Genomic DNA, 14,583 nt, shown 5'->3' with positions numbered 1-14,583 from the left:
CGAGGGGTATGATTCAGAGTATCCTTTCATATCTGATGTAAGCCTGCATAATGAAGCTAATTAACTATCATACAAAAGGAAAGCACCTGCATCGAGTAATGCTGGTGTTGCATGTAGGCTAGGCAATAATACCAGTTACACATATGTCTATATTTATGAATCTCCTTTTTCTTCCCACACTACAAAATTGGCCTCCCTCATCCCGTCCACAACTCCCTCGTACCTCTATCAGTTGATTCCATCCTTACAGTCTTCCTCTGTTTCTTCTCGTATCTCCCAAAGTCTCCTCCTCCTCTTGACTGGTTCCAGCAGCGTTATGACATTGTTGTTGCCCTTCAATATGTAAAAGGTTGCCTGCTTCACCAATGACATGTTAGTCCCTTCTGTTGAACTGTGAAAACCCCCGACATCCACCTACCTTCTCAAAAGTTGAGCAACTACTTCCTGAACTACATCAGACATTTTTGCTTGTGCCATTTTTCCTAGAAATATTGGAAAATCCCTCGTGCAAAAAGTGGGCTCTCGATCTTCGTAAGTGATTAATTTCATGGTAAACCAGCTGCTCCAGACACATTTTCCTCGAGTGCACAAAAGTCCCCCTATTCCCTGTCGACCCCTCTATCCACCCACCCTTCTCACTCTCATTTCTCCCGGTTCCTTTCATCCTCCCACGACTTCTTGCTTTCCCTTTCCACTAGTTTATTTTCTAACTGTATTGTCAATGAACTCACTTTTAGGAGCAATGACTTTCCATCCATTTTACCCTTTCTCTGCTAACCTTAGCTTCAGGTTCTTCATATTCCAGAGCATTTTCGTTGACCCTGCTAGTGTCTTCGACCTCAAAAATAGTCCCCAGTTTAACCTTGTCTCCTCTACTGTCAAGGCATTCGTTGCAATAAGAATTGCATATGTAACTAATTTCAAAAAAAAAAAAAAAAGAATTGCATATGTAACTTGTCTTCCTTATCCTTAAAAGCCATTTGAGTGTGCTACGAAGACATTCATTACTTTCTTAACTCTTTTTGCCAACATCTTCGATATAGAGCTGAATTTAAGTAGCTTTTAAGCACCAAGGGCTGAAAAGCATTTGTTAAGTATTGGAACTGAATTCATGATTAAGTAGCTTATGTGGTTAGATAGAAGAGCCGAAACTGAAAAGAAGCAGTTGATACGTCTGGTGAAAAAGTGCTTATAAGAACTTTTTTTGTTAAAATTACTAAAATGTCCTTAAAGTTTTTGGCATTAGAAATGAGTTTAAAAAATTAAATAAAATTATTTTTCATAGATATAAAGTGTTTAATTAAAGAACATATACATACTAATTAATAATTTCATAAATGTTTGTAAGTAAATAACATACAATGCAAAAAATTTATAGAAATTACAGCTAAGCTTTAAAAGGAATCTCATAGGTTATATCAAAAGTCAAATTTTAAGAGTTTACTGGAGTTTTCCTGTACTTATTGTTCTATTCATTTTGGAAATGGATGTTTTGACTTTATGAGTAATGAAAGAATTCAAGTTTACTATTTATATTTTCTTTAAGTAAATATTCATTCGTTCTTTTAGAAATCTTCACATAAATCAACAAAAAAGTAATTGGATCGACTGACAGTCGTTGGAAGAAATCATTGATAAACATTTGAATAAACAAACAAAAAACAAATGCATTCATCGAGGGATGGAGAAAAAAGAAAGAAAATGAAGTTAGGGCTTTTAGTGAGAGCGGTTACTTTGGAGATCATAAAAATATGGATATAATAGTAAATCACTTGGTCAAACCCAATTAGCTTTTAAGCTAAAAAATCAGAAGTTGGGAAACTCCAACTTATAGCTTTTGGCTTGGTTTGGATTGTTTTGGCTTATAAGCACTTTTGATATTTGTCAAACACCAAAACAAACCAAAAAGAGCTTTTAAGCTGATTTGACTAGCATTTAGCCAATCCAAACACCCTCATGATCTTGTAGAAACCCCTTATCAAACATGTTTTTAGTGACCGAGAAATCCGTCAGGGTCAATTCTTAGGACCAACTGCAGCCTTCGAAATTGGGAACAATGGGCTCTCTCCTCTACCCTTCTCCACTTAAATACTATAGGCTTATTTTGCATGGACGCGGGGCTTGAACCTCTGACCTAAGTCACAAATCTTTAAAGCTTTGTCACTTAAGCTAAACAGTGGGGGCGAAACTCCCCATTATACTTATTTAACTGAAATCTTTAATTTCCTCTGCATCGAACCTTTTAGGAATAAGAGCAATAAAAGAAGCATTAAAGCTTCTTTAGAACCTTCCAATCTGAAAAACAAGTTTACAGCACCCATAGTGTCCTCCTTAATCACTGGCCAACAGTGCAAAAGCCATGTTGGGCCTATTTGGATGTAGAGCCTTTTTACTTTCACAACTTCTAATGGTTGCCTCGACCTATTATGCTGGCCTTTGTAGGCATTTCTTATCAGCCACTGTAATTCTACGACAATCTGAATTATAAGCAGACCTCATTTTCATTGTGCAAATTGTTGTAGTAGCTTATTGTTTCCCTCTTCATTACTTCCTGATCCTCCTCCAATCCCCCATTCACTTTTAACTTATCAATCATGTCGTACCTTCTATTTGCATTCGTGATCTTATGAAAGAATTTTGTATTTATCCGCCGTTTTGAGCCATAAAAAACTTGAACTTTTGCCTCCGAAGGGTTTCTTCAACTCCAACGAAGCTTTTTCTTCTCAAATTCTACAGAATTATGCTGGTTCATTAGTGGATCAAAGGTCAAGTTCTGGATATTGCACTTCCTTAGGAGAAAATATGGTGACTTGCAGAAGTTAAAAAAAAAAAAAAAAAAGTTGTAGCCAGATCAAGTGCAGAATCCGAGTTTACATCTATCGCTACAAGAGTTTATGAGCTGTTATGATTAAAGTAATCTTTGGTGATTTGAAGACAAGATGGCATCGACCTATGAGTCTATATTATGACAATAAATCAGCAATAAGTATAGCTCATAATCTTGGACAGCAGATCACACTAAGCATATTGAGGTAGATAGACACTTCATAAAGGAAAAATTAGATAGCGGAATCATTTGTACCCATTTGTATCTACAAAATATCAAGTGGCTGATGTTTTAACAAAAGGAATGCCAAACAATGTGTTTCAACATCTAGAAAGCAATCTTAAGAATGGAAGATATCCATTCAACGACTTGAGGGGAAGTGTTGGATTATAGAGCATCCAGGAATATTCTCCATATCAGGATCTGATCCTCTACGATTTTACGATAATTGTTTTAATCTAGAATATCATATTTCAGATTTTTGTTTCTCCTCGTATACAATATATATGTTTCTGTATAACCCCAGATTCATGGGAAACATATCAATGAAATTAATCAAGTATTTTACCTTTTTACAGTAACAACAAATAGTTCGGATTTTATCCTAATGATTAACAAAAGAGACTAACAAGTCAGATAGGTTACTTCTTAACAAACAAACAAAAAATAAGTTACTGGCATCTCATAGCGGGACAAAAGTTCTGCTACTTGTCTTTATAAGCAAGTGCCACACATGCAACATTTACGTTGCAATATATGCAAACTGAAACCATTCATGGCATTATAGCCTAATAAGCTATTCTTATATTTACAAGATAGCGAATGGTTGTTATGCAGAAGATGCAAACACAATTAAGATCTTCTGTAAACTATCATCACGGAAATAACCTTATCTTTATTTTCTGCAAGTCTTATACTAGCGCCAACTGTAAGGTGCTTATAGACTGTAAAAGACCATCTCGTTCAGTAAAGTGCTTCAACGAAAGATAAGTTTAAGTTTTCAGATAATATTTTCAAAATAAGAAAATCACTGGAAGATACAAACCGAGTAGCTATCTCCTTTCATAATGGTAAAAGACCATCTACGCTGACTTTGTGCCTATCCAATCATAGTTATTTTTCTGCCTTGATGAATTTAAATTTTCCAACTAGTTGAAGGCCCTAAAATACAGGTCATGCTACTTATCAGAGGATTTTGTAGTGGAGACACTCAGAGGAGGAAGCAGCAGATTCTTCATAACATCTTGTTCTCAAACTAGACAGAGATGTTTGAGATAAGAGGACTCTCTCCAGCTCCCATATTTGGTGGAATAACTCAACATTTATTGCCTTTGACATCCATTTTAAGATCCTGTTAGGGCGCAACATAGTACCGAGCCATGATTAAAGTAACTTATACAGAGATTATCATATTACAGCAAATCTGGTACATAACTCATGTGACATTCTTGGGAGGTTTCTTTTGCACTGAAGCTTGACGCAATGAATGTAATTCCAGAGAAAATGCAGTGACATGCCAGAGAATTATATATCAAAAAAGGAATATTAGAAGAGGAAAAGAGAAGTTACAGTTAAGAGTGAACGAAACAACGAATGGGGATTAATGAGCATCATCCTACAGTAGGTTTCAACCAGAGCAATACTAGGCACGGCCTGCAATGAAATGATAGAATGATATTATGCATTAATAACTGGTGCAATGAAGCATCAAAAGAAAATAGGAAGGTGGAAACTACTGGCTAGCTCCGGTCAGAGTGGAGTTAGTAATCCTACAAAACAACAGGATCCAAGCAAATAAAACCGCAAGAAAGAGTGGAACAAGAGAGACGTTCAAATCTTTTCACAAAATCTCGTAGTGTCGCTCATGAGAACTGAACTTTTTATACATAGAGAAGGTATGTCAGATGAGTTGATCAGCGATCTTGAGAAAAAAAAAATCTTCTTTTGTTTTACATTGTTTTGGGGGGGGAGGGGGAATACCAATAGGAGGAACCTACAATAAGTACCTGTCCAGAAAACATTGATTCTTCCATCTGATAAGCCAGTTTCAAGCATAAATTTATGGACAATCCCGATAACAATGATATTGGCAGCGGGCTAACTTCACGCATCACCATTAATCTCTCATTGGACTGCAAATTTGGTCCAGGTAAAAGCTCAGTAACCCCCGCGGAGGTTAACCAGTGCATGATAGTTTCACAGGCAGGCTGAGCCATGGTGTAGGACACAACCCAAAACATCCCAATTGATCTATCATCCAAATTCATATAATCCATCATGCGTTCCCCTGAGCATATGCAAAACAAAAACCAATAATGCTAATCAAAAGAAATCTCAAAAGAGAAGGGCTTGGGGAGGCAAAGTAATCCTCAGTAGCTAGAAACTGAAGAATACCCTGTTCCAGCCAAACCAAGTTTAAACATAACGACCTATCTGCGTTCAATAGAATTGGCTGCATGAAAGCGCAACAGAGAAGAGAAGACCCCTGTCTGACTCACATAGACAGGAAAAGGTTGAGCAACAAAATTTAACAAGAGCTCAACATCCACTCCACAGAGACTTGGACATATTAAGACGGCTGCATACCAATTGAACCCAGGTGATTCTGCTCAATTCCTTATTTATTACCAAGCTAAAGCTACCTTGAGCTCCACTAGATATTTAACGTATCTTCTGTTTAGGTTCAGCAGCTTCATTGCTGCTTGCCCTAGAAAAAAAGGTACTCCAACATCACACGAGAAACAAATTACGCTCAGTCTCCTCTACGTGAGGTCACTTGACTATACAATGAGTTTAATAAATAGTTGAGCTTATATTATTTATTTTTTATAAAGTAATGAGTTTCATTAAAGAACGGGCAAAAGCTTGCCCGTATACAAGAAGTATAGCAAAGAAAATAGAAACCCTTACAAGAAGACATGGTTTTCTACAAATAACAATCAAGTTTTGAAAATCTTCAAACTCCAGTCTTGCAAATTTCTCCTAAACCTCAAATTGTAATGCACTTCTCCCCCTTGTATACTCCATAACCCTTGAATTGACATCTTTTTTGTCAAGAAATTCTATACATGTTAGGAAATGTGATTCTCAAAATGTTGTTCCGCCACCACCTATGTTCCCAGAAACTCACCCTATATTCCCATTGAACTCTTCCCACTCCTTTGAAATATTCCACCATAAACCACGCCCATATGAAAGTGAAACATTTCTAGCCCTCTACACCCCTTCCAAAACCCCATACCTCTCTGCAATCACCCTTCTTCAAAAAGTATTCACCTCTACCCCAAACCTCCATAGCCACTTTCTCAATAGCACCTTGTTAAATACCCTATGATCTTTATCCCCAAGCCAACCCAACACTTTGGTGTAGTGAAAATCGCCCAATTTACCAAGTGAAACTTTCTTTCCCCGCTTGAGCTATCCCATAAAAAATCCCTCTGAAGTTTTCTAACTTCCCTGCAACACTTACTGGGCGTGTAACAAAGACATGAAGTATGTGGGAATGCTCGACTGCATACTCTTAATTAACACTCCCCCCCCCCCCCCCCCCAACCCAACCCCCTTTAGATAAATATCTCTTTTGCCAACTTGCAAGCCTATTTTCTAGCCTTTTTATCACCGGATTCCAAGCTGCCGGTCCTTCTTAGCTGCTCCTAGAGGTAAACCAAGATAAGTAGGAGAAAGAACCCTAATCTTGAAATTCAGCACATGTGCTAAGACCTCAATATTCTCCACCTCACCAACTGGAATGATCTCACACTTTCAAAGATATAAATAGAAGCGAAGAAAACATCAAAGGACAGTTGGAAAGGAAGTTTGACTAATATAATAGGTAGTCGGTGTACTAAGCCCCCGCTATCTGCATGGGCTAGGGAAGGTCAAACCACATTAGGGAAGAACCCATTGTATTACTATCAAGCAAAAGGACCGCCTAAAAATTTCCTATGACGAATGTCTCAAACGTCAGTTATTCGACCGTGATTTTTTTTTTAACATTCAATAACTTTCTTTAAAAAAAATATATATTTTTTCACAAAGAGTTCAATAGTTTTAAATATAACAAAAGAAGCGCCAAGAAAGTGCAACATATGAAAACAGGGGATACAAGTATGCGAGCTCCCTCCAAATGAGTGTTGCAGTGAGTTAACGTACCATTTGTCTAACACTTCTGATCAGTTTCCAAATGTCTAGTTCCAGACTAAGAAATCATCATATCATTGTTTGATGGTGGACAGCGCGACAATGATTTCGCAACCTTAGGAACATTAGAGTTATTGCCGCCCTTTACAGGGGTTTCCATTCAAAGCTTATAGCACTTCTCCTTCCAGCCTTCCAACACCATGCAGGTGCCAGACTCTGTACATCATGTTACCACCCTCATGAAAATTTAGGCCAAAGTAGTATCAACTCAGACCTCCAACACCAGCATTAGAACCATGCACGCGTATCAAAATTGCCCAGACATCACCCCAACTCCAGTTGATGTATGATTTCCGATACAATTTAGAAAGGTCTTGGCATATCACTTTGTTAAGATAACAATACAACTACACCTTAATCCCAAGCTAATTGGGGTTGGCTACATGAATCCTCACTCACTGACCCCATTTCATTCAAATATTCAACAATTAGGTCCTTCAAGACTAGAATTTCTCTATTTATTCTACTTTCCACTGACATACAAATTTTATAAGACTAAGGACATTCCTACAAAAACATTGGACCTAATGTAAGCTTACAAGTTACGAACATGCCTAAGCCTTAATTCCAACTAATTGATATCGCCTTATACATCTTTTTCTTCCATTGTGGATTCAAAGAAACTGTAATAGCTTCTTTCAATGGTTGAACTTAAATTACATCATCACTCTTTGCTGATACTACTGGTTCCCAATCCCCGTATATGCAGCAGCAGCTTTATCAATATTTTGTACAGACATAACCCCATCAGCAACATGATTTCTGCCAGACTAACTCCAAAAGTCTGAAACCTTAATTGGTGAAAACGGTAACTTGGACAGCATTTCCATTTTCATTGTTTTAGTGGAATTGTAAAGTTAGTTACAAACCATGATATTTCTAATGACCGATAGAGAGGAAATAAAGACCTTAACCACAAAAAAAAAAAAAAAAAAAAAGGGCAATACAGAGGAGGGAGGTAATAGATATGTCGATGGCCAACACCTTATTTGTGAAACCAAAAATATATCGCAAAATGAAGGAAGGGCAGCCCGGCACACTAAGCTCCCGCTATGAGCGGGGTCCGGGGAAGGGACGAACCCTGCATTTCTACAAGATGTTTCCACGGCTCGAACCTGTGACTTCCTAGTCACATGGCAGCAACTTTACCAGTTACGCAAAATGAAGGAACTTGTTTTAAATTCGTACAGTTTAATGAAATGACTACCTTTGTTAACTTGTCTCCACCATTCATCAATTTGCTTTCCCTTTTGTAGCTGCTCGTTATTCAGATATTCTCTTGTTGCTGTATTTAGTGTCCAAATGCGCAAGTTCTGACAACTGCTAATGAAATCAAGTAGGATACTTTGAGGATTATTGGGATCAGAGCTTTTCTCCTCTTTATGGAACGAAAGAATCTTTCTGGTTGTCTCCACCTAACAGCAAATTGTGAAAATCACAAAAAACATACCACGAGCGGCTAAAACATCAAAAGCATAATCTAATTATAACTTATATCAACATGACAAGCAGGAAAAACAAAATAAAAAGTAAAAATGCTACAAGAAGATTGAGATACTAAAAGCTTTAAACATGAATAAAAACTGGCAATGACGCATTTCTGGTTCAGCACCTGAATCGGGAATTTTCTTCTAACAAACCTCAACCACCCCCAAATCTATCCCCACCCCTCCCCTTCCAAGGAGCCAACAGTGGCTTTTTCCCACTTGTCCCTTGGTGACTCGAACCACCCAATGGTGGAGGGCCCTTCTCCCTCCGTAATCTTTCCCCAATAATTCTCAAAAATCGAGACAGATAAATATGAAAGCAATGCAATCACCTAGCACCTAAAACAGCAAGGTCACTGCCAAAACGATTGTATTAAAGTTCAATCAGTATATATTTTTCTTATCTATAAAAAAGTAATCAGCTTATAGCCAAGATGGATAACCTTTCTTGAGTCTGTATTTAAAGCATTCATCACTAATTCAACCCGAATAATTTGTGCAAGTAACCACGTAACATGGTTTGTCCTAAGTATTTGTTGATCACCCTCTTGAATTCGCAATACTAACTTGTCCACAAACTCCACAAAATCAACGCATCCACTTTTCACGAGAAAAAAGAATATATCTGAGAATATAAGCCACTCCTGCCAGCAATTAATTTCTGCAGAGAGTACAGTAAAGCTATCAAACTAAGTCAATCACAAAGGGGGAGAGCAACTTACTAGCAAACAGAGTAAATCATTAATATCAACATTAAACTAATTAAATGAACAGATTGTCTGAGAGTAAACATATTATGTGACCCAAGAATGCAAGCGACCTTTCTCAAAGAAGCAGACATCCTGGTGCACGGTTCTCACCCACAGCAAACACCCGTATTACACTTTATTGTCAAGTTAGACAAGTTAAGGTCATATAGCACAACAATTCAGAAAAATACTCTCGTGTCTTCTTTTACTTTCTTTCAAAGCATTGACATTTTCCTTTATGCCATGCCCTTGGATGGAGCTTTCTGAATCAACTGAGAAACCATTCTTCTTCTTTTTTTGTTTTGTTTTCTATCAGATTAACATAATTTTTACTTTCACGCGACAACGAAGATTGAATTCTCATAGCCAGGATATGAAAGGGAAGCACTATGCAGGAGATACTCTATGTGAATGGTAATATTGATAATAACATTATAAGAAAGAGAAGGGGAAAATTGAGAAATGTACAAATTGGCAAGTCCTAATACAATCTCAAGCAGAGTTTGAAGTCAGAGAATATTGCCTGAATTAGTCAACTTCAATAATTCAACAATTCTTTCAATAACTGCCTCGCAAACCATTTCCGACGTAAAAACAGCACCCGCAGTTGGAGCCTGGGCATGAACCCTGTGACAGGGAGCCACGAGAAGCACACGTCTCCACCAGTCTGGTGATGGAGTGTTCCGAAGAGCATGCTTTAGACAACGCAAAGCTCGCTCCCAATCCAGACTTCCTTTTTGAATGGATGCTGCAAGATCCTGTTTCCAAATAAATGCAAGTAAATTTAAACAACAAAAGGATTCTTTAACTAAACAACAGAGGTATTATAGATCAGCTTTTGCAACAACAACAACAACAACAACATACCCAGTGGAATCCCACAATGTGGGATCTAGGGAGGGTAGAGTGTACGCAAACCTTACCCCCACCTTGAATGGTAGGGAGGTTGTTTCCGAAAGACCCTCGGCTCAAGAGAAAACAAGACAACGAGGTCAGATAAGGACAGGCATAACAAAGCAATATGAAAATGAGAAATAACAAAAATGAGAAGATCATGATAGAATAGTCTGGAAAGAAATGAAGCAGTAGCTACCATAGACAAATGAGATAATCGAAGTACAAGGCCCAACAAATATAAGCAGAAGTCAAAGGACACTAAACGAATGAGCAAAAATACAACTACTAGTACGAAGGAATAAGCGAGACTACCTACTAGCCTTCTCCCTAATCTGCATCCTCCACAACCTCCTATCTAAGGTCGTGTCCTCGGTAAGCTGAAACAGCGCCATGTCCTGTCTAATCACCTCTCCCCAATACTTCTTTGGCCTACCTCTACCTCTCCTGAAACCGTCCATAGCCAACCTCTCACACCTTCGCATTGGGGCATCTGTGCCTCTCCTTTTCACATGCCCAAACCATATCAGCCTCGCTTCCCGCATCTTGTCCTCTACCGATTCCACTCCCACCTTGTCCCAGATATCTTTATTCCTAATCCTATCTCTCCTAGTGTGCCCACACATCCACCACAACATTCTCAGTTCCGCGACTTTCATCTTCTGAACGTAGAGTTTTTGACTGGCCAACACTCCGCCCCATACAACAAAGTCGATCTAACCACCACTTTGTAGAACTTGCCTTTAAGTTTTGGTGGCACTTTCATGTCACACAGCACTCCGAAAGCGAGCCTCCATTTCATCCACCCTGCACCAATACGATGTGTAACATCATTGTCGATATCCCTATTCCCTTTTATAATAGACCCAAGATACTTGAAACATCCCTTCTTTTGGATGGCCTGGGTATCAAGCCTTACTTCCACGTCAACCTCATGTGGTACACCACTGAACCTGCACTCCAAGTACTCTGTCTTGGTCCTACTCAACTTAAATCCTTTAGACTCTAACGTCTGTCTCCAACCCTCCAGCTTAGCGTTAACTCCGCTGCGAGTCTCGTCAATCAAGACTATGTCATCCGGAACAACATATACCAAGGCACCTCACCTTGGATTTGTCGCGTCAATCCATCCATCACCAAGGCAAATAAAAATGGGCTAAGAGCTGATCCCTGATGCATCATATGTTATAGCCTTCTTTTATAAGAACATCATAGCTATAGCCTAAAATTATTTCATGCAGATTGAACCTACCTTTGAGCCCAAGTTACATACTTCATTCATCTCTTGGTCGAACACCTCTTGTGCAGCTCCTGACTGAGACAAGATGCTCAGCATCCATAAATGTGCCCCAAATATGATTCAGCAGTCTGGTTCTGGTCAGGATATGACGTAAAAAGTTGTAACTGGATTTTTGGGTATCACCTAGAAACCCCATCCTAAAGATAATGACGAATACATGTGATTCAGTTCACTTGGCGGCAGCCTATACCATCTCCTTATTACCTTACAGATAATCTGACTCCAAAAGGGAACCCAATGAGGTGGTTTGGACGTTTAGTGGTTAATGAAGTGGAATGAAAACTATGGGAGCTCATGATTCGAGTCCTTGCAGAGACCAAAAACACTAGGTGATTTACTCCAATCTGCTTTAGCCTGTAGGAAAAGTTGACCGGTATGTGCTTCTAGGAAGTAGAAGGTTCCTGATGGAACAATCGAATGCACACGTAACCTGACCCAAACACCACCGGGCACCGGCAGCAAGAGCGGAGCAATAGTTTGCTTACGAGTTTGGCACAACCCAGTAGCTTTGGCCTAAACCCTGTATTTGTATTTAAATACAACAACAACAACAGCCCAGTGAAATCCCACATCTTGGGGTCTGGGGTGTATTTGTATTTAAATCTATATAATATATATAAATAATTTAACCAGGACTCAGTAAGGTGCCCGTTTATACGAGCATAGGGAATCTATACTCGAGCATTTTGTTGGGCCCTGATAGAATAGTCCAAATCAAAGTCTTTGAATATTTGGAACTCTGTGATTGAACAATGTGAGAAGAAGCTAACTATGTGGAAATCAAAATATTTATCATTAGGAGGCAGAGTCACTCTCATAAACTCAGTACTCCTTGATGCACTCCCAACCTATATGATGTCCATCTTTTCCATACCCGATGGAGTTATTCAAAGACTTGACGAGATCAGGAGGGATTTTCTTTGGCAGGGTAATCAAGACAAAAAAGTATTCCATTTAGTTAAATAGAGTAATGTTCTCTTGGGGAAGAAGCAGGGAGGACTAGGCATCAGGAACTTAAAGTTACAGAGCAAAGCTCTTATATTGAAATGGGTGTGGAGATACTCACAAGCACCTCAATCCTACTGGGGAAGCATCATCAAAACAAAATATGGTGAAGACAACAAATGGATGACCAAGGAGGTGCATACTCCATATGGAGTTAGCTTGTGGAGATCTTTAAGACTTTGGCCATTCTTGAGGAATCATACTACTATCAAGGTGAACAATGGCTACAACACCTCATTCTGGGAGGACAAATGGTTGGGTACTAGCAGCCTAAAGGAACTCTTTCCTGACATTCATGTCTGGCTGTGCAACAACAAAAGAATGTAGCTGAGACCTGGACCCATCATGGTATCGAACATTTAGTTTAGGAGGAATTTCAATGACTGAGAAATTGATACACTGTCAGTGTTCTAAAGACTAGTGGAAGAGTTTAAAGGCACACAGGAAGGAACATACAAACTATGGTGGAGAGAATACAGTGAAGGCATATTTAAAGTGAGCTCAGCTTACAAATTTTCGAACCAAACGAATAAGCAGGTGCAACAATGGCCTTGGAAACACATATGGAAAGTGAAGATACCATTCAAAGTTGCATGTTTCACTTGGTTGTTGGCAAGGGAAGCTGTTTTGACTCAAGAAACCCTTAAAAAGAGAAAGTTCTCTCTCTGTTCCAGATGCTATCTATGAGTTGAAGAGGTTGAGACAGTTAGTCATCTATTTCTACAATGTAGGATAACAGTCCAGCTTTGGAGGATATATATTAACCTTAGCAGTATTGCTTGGGTAATGCCAAACAGGATTATTCAACTACTTTATAGCTGGGAGGAGGCAAGAATAGAAGCTTCAGACAGAGATTGATGGATTGTCCCAGCTTGCATCTGGTGGACAATATGGAAAGAGAGGAATTCCAGGTATTTTGAAGACAGCAGCAGTGAAGTCCATAAGATCAAACTGCATTGCATTAGACTTTTTTGTTTCTGAAGCAAACAGATTTACTTAGAGGATACTCAGTCCATAATAAAGATTCTAGGTTCTTGTTAAACTTTTAGAACTTTGGACCAGTTTCTTCCTTTCTGCTATGGTTTTCAGTACAACCTATGTACTGATTAAGTTGGATATATACAACTGCAACCTTCACAAAAAAAAAAAAATGATGCGAGCTACTCTTCTGAACTCGAACAAGGGTAAGTAGCAAATAACTTGAGCTGGACAAACGAAAGCAACTAACAAAATAAGGCCCCTAATTTTAAAAAACCTTATCATCTAACTACTTCCAGATACATGCAACAACATGATGCCAGAGGTAACAAAACAAGGATTACCCAAAGAATTATTAATTGGACAGCAAAGCATACCACTAGGAATCTGAAACAAGGTTACACAGTAGGTAGCAATAACAGAGTTAAAAAAAAAAAAAAAAAAAAAAAAAAAACACTGAATCAATCAAATAAGGCCCTAAGTGTAGAGAAAATACTTTGTAATCAACTAAAAGCTTCTCAAACTTTCAACAAGATATAAACAGCTACCGAACAAGGAATTCACCTTAGAGTTCTTGAGTTGGCAATTGGGAGGCCATGACTACTACAAACAACTAGCCAATCTATCTAGAATAGCTCCGTCTACATATATATAACAAATATTCATCCGAAGGGTGGGATCCTTGGCCTTGGAAAACAATCTGGAAGAGCTATGGCGCTTACAAGGTTAAATGCTTCTCCTGGCTCGTGGCTTATGCAAAGTGCCTCACACTGTATAATCTACAAAAGAGGGGCTTTTCATTATGCAACTGATACTCTCTTTGCAAGAATGAGGGAGAAGATGTAAATTTATTCCTCGAGGAAGAGAGTTCTCTTCCAACATATCGAGCTTCTTCTTTAATATCTTGAAGATCCAGTGGTGCATGCCAGGAACCACACGAGATTTTCTCCTAGCTTGGTCAAAAATAGGTTGACCAAGTCCTATTCGAAGACATGGAACTCAATCCCAGCAGATTTTGGCGGGTTCTCTGGAAGGAAAGAAATGCACGAGTTTTCAAAGACAAGGACGGTGTAGTTAAGCTAAAACTCTAATTGTATATCCTTGCTAGTTTTTGGTGCAATGTGGGGTCAGCATATGTGTTCT

The 14,583-nt window shown here is 38.6% G+C and overlaps 1 pseudogene; it reads right to left on the bottom strand.

Moving 5' to 3' along the window:
* LOC132639379 (mediator of RNA polymerase II transcription subunit 23-like) overlaps positions 1 to 14,583 on the bottom strand; it is a 61,562-nt pseudogene that overhangs the window by 32,098 nt on the left and 14,881 nt on the right.

This window comes from Lycium barbarum, chromosome 5 (genome assembly GCF_019175385.1).
Source record: "Lycium barbarum isolate Lr01 chromosome 5, ASM1917538v2, whole genome shotgun sequence".
NCBI lineage: Eukaryota > Viridiplantae > Streptophyta > Magnoliopsida > Solanales > Solanaceae > Lycium > Lycium barbarum.
The sequence above is the reverse complement of the archived record's forward strand: the minus strand, read 5'-3'. Positions and strand labels throughout refer to the sequence as shown.